Below are 5,885 nucleotides of genomic sequence, written 5' to 3'. Positions count from 1 at the left end.
GACAGATACTAATGTTAAACTTAACTGCCTCTGTTATATAATAATAATACTCGTAAGTAACATCTTCTGGATGTTTAACAACTAAAGTTTGCAGACCAAAAATTAGACTATAGATGGACTAAAAATATAGCCAACATTTTGGAAGTCAATGAGGACTCAGGACAATAAAAGAACCAATAAAATGACATCCTGTAACTAAGTGGTATCCCAGTGCTCTGATTAAGATTATGAGGCCACAGAGAAAAATGATCAACAATGTATAGAGTGCATAAAAAGAGTCACTTAGAGAGAAAAATTCTGTGTTTCACGGAGAAAAAAAAATGGTAAACAATGGCCGTGACTCATCAAGATGACTGACACTGACAAAAGATCCAGAAGATGCTATACATGGTTCCAGGGTAAATCGTGAGGGGATTTGACTAACCTTATCAGATACAAAAGTTACTTTTTAAATTATATATGTATTTCTTTAACTTGGTTTTAACCATCCAGCAGAAAAATGTAACCAGAAGGTATAAAGAGTAAAGCTATATTAATATGCTGAGCTGTAAAAGGCAAAAGCCAACAACTTCTGGCAATTCCCAGTTGTGCTGGTAACTCACTACTGTTATGGACTATTGGACTATATTTGGTTATTTTGCTGAATTCAAGTATCACCAATATTTGGACTGGCATCAAATATAAAAAGGTCCTTTAAACACTTCTCCAAATACAGCTTCTTTAATAGAAATGGAGCACCCATCTCTGATAAAACAAAACAAAAAAGAACAATATAAATAAAGGACCATTTTGTATTGAAAATATATATGTATGTATATACAAGATAGTTAGGATAGATATGCAGCTACTTTCTCTTAGTTCAATGAGAGGAAAGTTTTGTACTAATATTGCTTAGACAAGATATATCTGCATCTTGTTCTCTAAATAACTACCATGAATACAACAATATGCAATGTATTAATTATTGTAACAGTCCTACTAACCTGTTTTGAAAGTGTTTCATTGCTATTTTATCTTTTTTCTCATTAAAATGAATAAAATATTTTTAAAAAGAAAAAGGAATAAAATTATTAAACCCATAGCCAATCTTATCCAATAAATGAAAGTAAATACCCAAATTCATGCAATAATGGATGAAATAGTTAGGTACCAGGAGGTGGAGGCAATGAGTGGAGAGATTAGAGCTCTAAAGGAAATGCTTAGAACCAGGGATCAAACTTGGGACGTTTTGCTTACCAGGGGTTTTAGGTTCCTGTACATTATTTGGCAGCTGATAAGGATTTCAAGATGAAGATGTTGCTGCTGAATAGCATAAGAGTTATTCATGAAGTGGCCCCCTGCAAATGGCTGTGGAGGAGGGTCCCAGTTCCCATCTCTATGCCAGTGAGACCCTGTAGTCTGTATACCTGCACATAGAAAATCTGGAACCGAGCTTTGCATCCTGTCTGGAAAAGCATGGACCTAGTTCCATCAGGTGATAGGCAATCAATCATTAACATAGGTGGAAGGACAGTGTTTATCATCCTGGCTTAAAGCCACTCACCATCTCTTATGACCTGACCACCTGCCTGCACATCTGGAATAGCAGACACTCTTTCCTCATGGAATTTGAAGATTCTACGGAGAGCTCAGTCATCAAGGGAGGACTTCTGGAACACAACTACCAATTGAAGCAGTTCCATTTTCACTGGGGCCCATTGTTGCCTGGGGTTCTGAGCACACTGTGCCCAGCAACAGCAAAGCTGCATTGGCACTGGAATGCAGTCTTGTTCAAAAGCTTTGAGGATGCATCCCTGGAAGAAAATGCTTTGATTGTGATAGGAGTTTATTTAAACCTAGGCAAATATCATAAACAGCTACAGAATTTGCTGAAAACTTTGCCATCAATTAAACATAAGGATGCCCTTGTGGAATTGGAGTCCTTTGACCCCCATGTGTCTGATGCCCGCCTGACCCAATTACTGGACCTACTCAGGGACTCTGACTCCCTCACCTCTCTTGAAGTCTGTCCCTGGATCATTAAGAATCAAGCAGTACAGGTTGATCATGATCAGCCTGAGCAATTTCAGACCCTGTTCTTCAGTGCTCAGGTGGAAAAAGAAAAAAACTGGTGGACAACTTCCACCCTTACAGCCCCTGATGAAGCGCACCATCCACTCACCCATCCACCAATATTATGTGCTGAATATACAAGCAAAATCCAAGCCATCAGCCAGCCAAGAGACCCCCTAAGGTATCTGTACCTAGGCAATATTTTGATTATTTTACCTGCTTAAAAATATTAACCAGATTATTTTCAATACTGGTGTTAATAATATTTATAGAAACATATTTCTTTTTTGACATTTCCAAGTCACTATCTTTGTAAGGAAGGAACAGGGAGATATTGCAGAATAACTTATTGGTTAGTATCATGCTACTTTAGGTGACCATTTGAGGGCTAATGCAGAGGGAATTTCATTGCCACTGCCAATTGAAACTGGCCTGTTTGGGAAAGTCGACTGGCATCTCTCTAATCCTGCTTGTGAAGAAGCTCAGATAAATAATTTAATTTCTTTTGGTGAAGTAGAACTTTATTTAGTGTCAGTGACTCCAATTTGAGTTGAGCCTGGTCTGCTGCAGCATAGGACAGCAGCTTAGTTTAAAACAATGGCCTCTTGTAATTTTTGCTTAGCAATTTTCTGGTTTTGGTCAGGCTTTCATGGCCTTAGGGACTTAGTGCTACTGTTAGTTACTGTCATTTTGGGTTTCAAGTATTAACATGTTACTCATGGGTGAGATGTGTATTTATTGGCATGAAAGTGTTTTGTCAGTCTGAAAAATCTATTTGATAGCAGATTCCTTCTCTGGTTGATAATAGTATTCATCACTAAAATATGAGCAAAAGATTTTGTTTTCTTTAAAGCAACTTATTAGCAATTGAAATGTCTTTTTATGTTGACATTTTTGAACATTCTTTTAATACTTATCAAATAATGGTTCTACAGAGTTATAAGTAGAAATTCTATCCAAAATATTTAACAAATGGCAGAGGTACAGACACTGACAAAACATAACACAAGTCTTTTAGAAATGACCCAGGGCCCAGACAGGAGCTCTCTGGCTGAATATTGATCATGGTTTTAGGTATACTTTCTTTCAAAATGGGAATGTATATTCTTTTACTAGGGTCCCTCAGTAAATATGTTTGTTCCACTTTTTAGTTGACATAACTAATACATGATGTGCTTGCTTATTACCAATGTATGATATAAAAATATATCTTGAAATCATGAGAAAATTAGGATTTTACTAGATCTGGAAATCCTTACATTTCTGAAGATCAAATATTGTATTTAATGGCTTGGTCAAATAGAAATCTTTCAGAACATATTAAATAAAATGCTTCATGCCTAGAACAGTTTGTTTTATGGTACATTTACAAAAATATTCTTCAATAAACTAGAAATAGAATTGTCTACATTTATGGTAATATTTTGCATTATTTGTACACTGATACATAGAATATAGTGATAATATTTCCACAGAAAAAGGATATCTTAGCTTCCTTGTAAAGCTAAATAAACTTGGGCTAGGGATATAGCTCAGTGGCAGAGTACCTACCTAGCATGTGTGATAGGTTCAACCCCCAGCACTGGTAGAAATAAAACTTTCTGAACTTTATTTTATTTGCTTATTAGATAAAGGTTTTTTCCAAGATATGTCAGCTTTTCATTGCAAGATATGTTAGCTTTTCATTGCAGTAATGAAACATCTGAAAGCAAAAATTTAACTGAAGAAAGCTTTGTTAGAGCTTATGGTTTATGGTTTCAGAGATTTCAGTCAATGATCAACCTATCCATTGCTTCAGGCTTGTGGTGAGGCAGAAACACCATGTTGGATGGGAGAGGTGCTGAGAAGCTGATCCCTTTATGGCACCTAGTATGGAGAAAAAGAAGCAAAGAGCCTGGGCTGAAGGAGGGCTTTCTCTTTCTTCTGACTTTATTCTATCCAGGCCCTCAACCTAAGGCTGGTGCCACCCACAATCATGTCTCACATGACAGTTGTCCTGGGCACACTACCACAGATTCTTCCAGAAGATTCTTCCACTTCTGGAAGAAATGCCAACTTTCCTAGGCATTTCTTAATCCAATCAAATTCACAGCCAAGAATAACAATCACATGAGGCAAGTGTTCAACTTCAATCTCTCAATATATACAGTGGTTTCAAAGATTTTTCTTATAGTTACAGGAAGAGGAACTTGTCATATAGCTGAAATCTAAAATCCAGCTAACTCACAGTTCTGGGGAATCAATGCCACAGTTATGTTGGCTTATGTATATCTTAAAGTGTTTCAACTGACTCTAAGCTTGTGTTCAGATGCAATAATTCATCAAAAAGTAGAAGAATTTTATTAGTATTCTAGTCATCTAGTGTACAACATAGGTTTAGGTGAATATAACTAATGGTATTGAACAGTATGTACATTTAGCACAATTAACATGGAAATGGGAATACCTCCAATTTCAAACTTCTCCTTGTCAAAGAAAGCAGTTAAGAAAATAAAAAGGAATCCTACAGAGTGGCAGAAAACAATTGCAAATACTATCCCTCATAAGAGGTTATTATCCAGGGTCCCAGTCCAGGTGCAGTGTGAGTGAGACCCTCTTCCAGCCCTTTGGGAAGCCTGCCATCATTCTGCAGCACTGATCTCACCCTGGTGGCCAAATAGGAATTTCTGGCGCATTCCACGAAACCCCAGATCCAATCCTAGTCCAGGCCCCTTGAGTGTGTGAGAGAGCTTCCGTGCTACCCTGTGCCCGGGGGACCTGCTGGTCCCAGCCTGGGCGAAGCCTGGGTGAGACCCTCTTCAGCACCCTTGGAGCCCCCCAACACTCCTCAGCATCTCCCACCCCGCATGACATGTGAGAATTTCTGCAGCGTTCTAGGGACACCCAGATCCAGTCCTAGCCCAGGCCCGGTGAGTGTGTGGGAGAACTTCAGGCTACCCTGAGCCTGCAGGACCTACCTGTTCCAGCCCAGGTGCAGCATGGGTGAGACCCATTTCTGCGCCCTTGAGATCCCACCCAAAACTCAGGAGCACCCCCCCAACACTGCACACGTTTGAAAATATCTGCCGTGTTCTGGGGACCCCTAGATTCAGTCCTAGAACAGCGCCGGTGAGTGTATGGGAAAGCTGCCTCATCCCCGTACTCCACCTTGTCCCATCCAGAATCAGCTCATGCCTGGTGTACAGGTCTAAGGTAAAACCCTGCAGCTGAAATATTTGTACAGAGAGTAGAAGACATAACCACCAAGCTAATACAGGAACAGAACATCTTGAAAGAGGAGCAAAACAGGTTCATCCCCTAGGGCAAAAGCAGGAAGGAGCGGAGCACAGAAGACAGACTCAAAGCAGGCACAGATGGATAAATGCAAACTTACAAGATCTGCACCTGAACTTCAGTAGGAGTGAAGGCTATAACTGCACCAAAAGTGAGGCTATAACTGCACCAAAGTTCTACAACAAAGGTCAGAAGAAAGTGCTACACAAAATGACAACTAGAAGGAACAAAATGCAGTCTCAGAACAAAAGCTTACACATAACAAAGGCAGAGGACATTAACACAGAACAAATTGAAAATTACAAAGCTGAAATCCATGAATCGATGGCTTCTGAAATAAAGAAACAGCTGTAGAAAGGTATAGAGGAACTCAAATTGGAAATGAAAAAAGAAATCCCTGAATAAATAAGATCTACAGTAAAGAATCAAATGCAGAAACATATGGAGGAAACCCAATGACCAACAAGAACAAGTGCAGAGGACACAAGCTCCACTCAAAAGTATGAATTAATAGCGACGATAGTACATAAGAAACAGCAGGAAGTCATAGAGCAACTCAG

At 39.0% G+C, this 5,885-nt stretch overlaps 1 pseudogene; it reads left to right on the top strand.

Moving 5' to 3' along the window:
• Nucleotides 1–1,293: 1,293 nt before the first annotated feature.
• LOC101581330 lies at nucleotides 1,294–2,232 on the top strand (annotated as a pseudogene).
• The last annotated feature ends 3,653 nt before the right edge of the window (nucleotides 2,233–5,885 follow it).

Source organism: Octodon degus, unplaced genomic scaffold (assembly GCF_000260255.1).
Source record: "Octodon degus isolate 3935 unplaced genomic scaffold, OctDeg1.0 scaffold00117, whole genome shotgun sequence".
Lineage (NCBI taxonomy): Eukaryota > Metazoa > Chordata > Mammalia > Rodentia > Octodontidae > Octodon > Octodon degus.
This window is presented reverse-complemented; position numbering and strand designations above follow the sequence as displayed.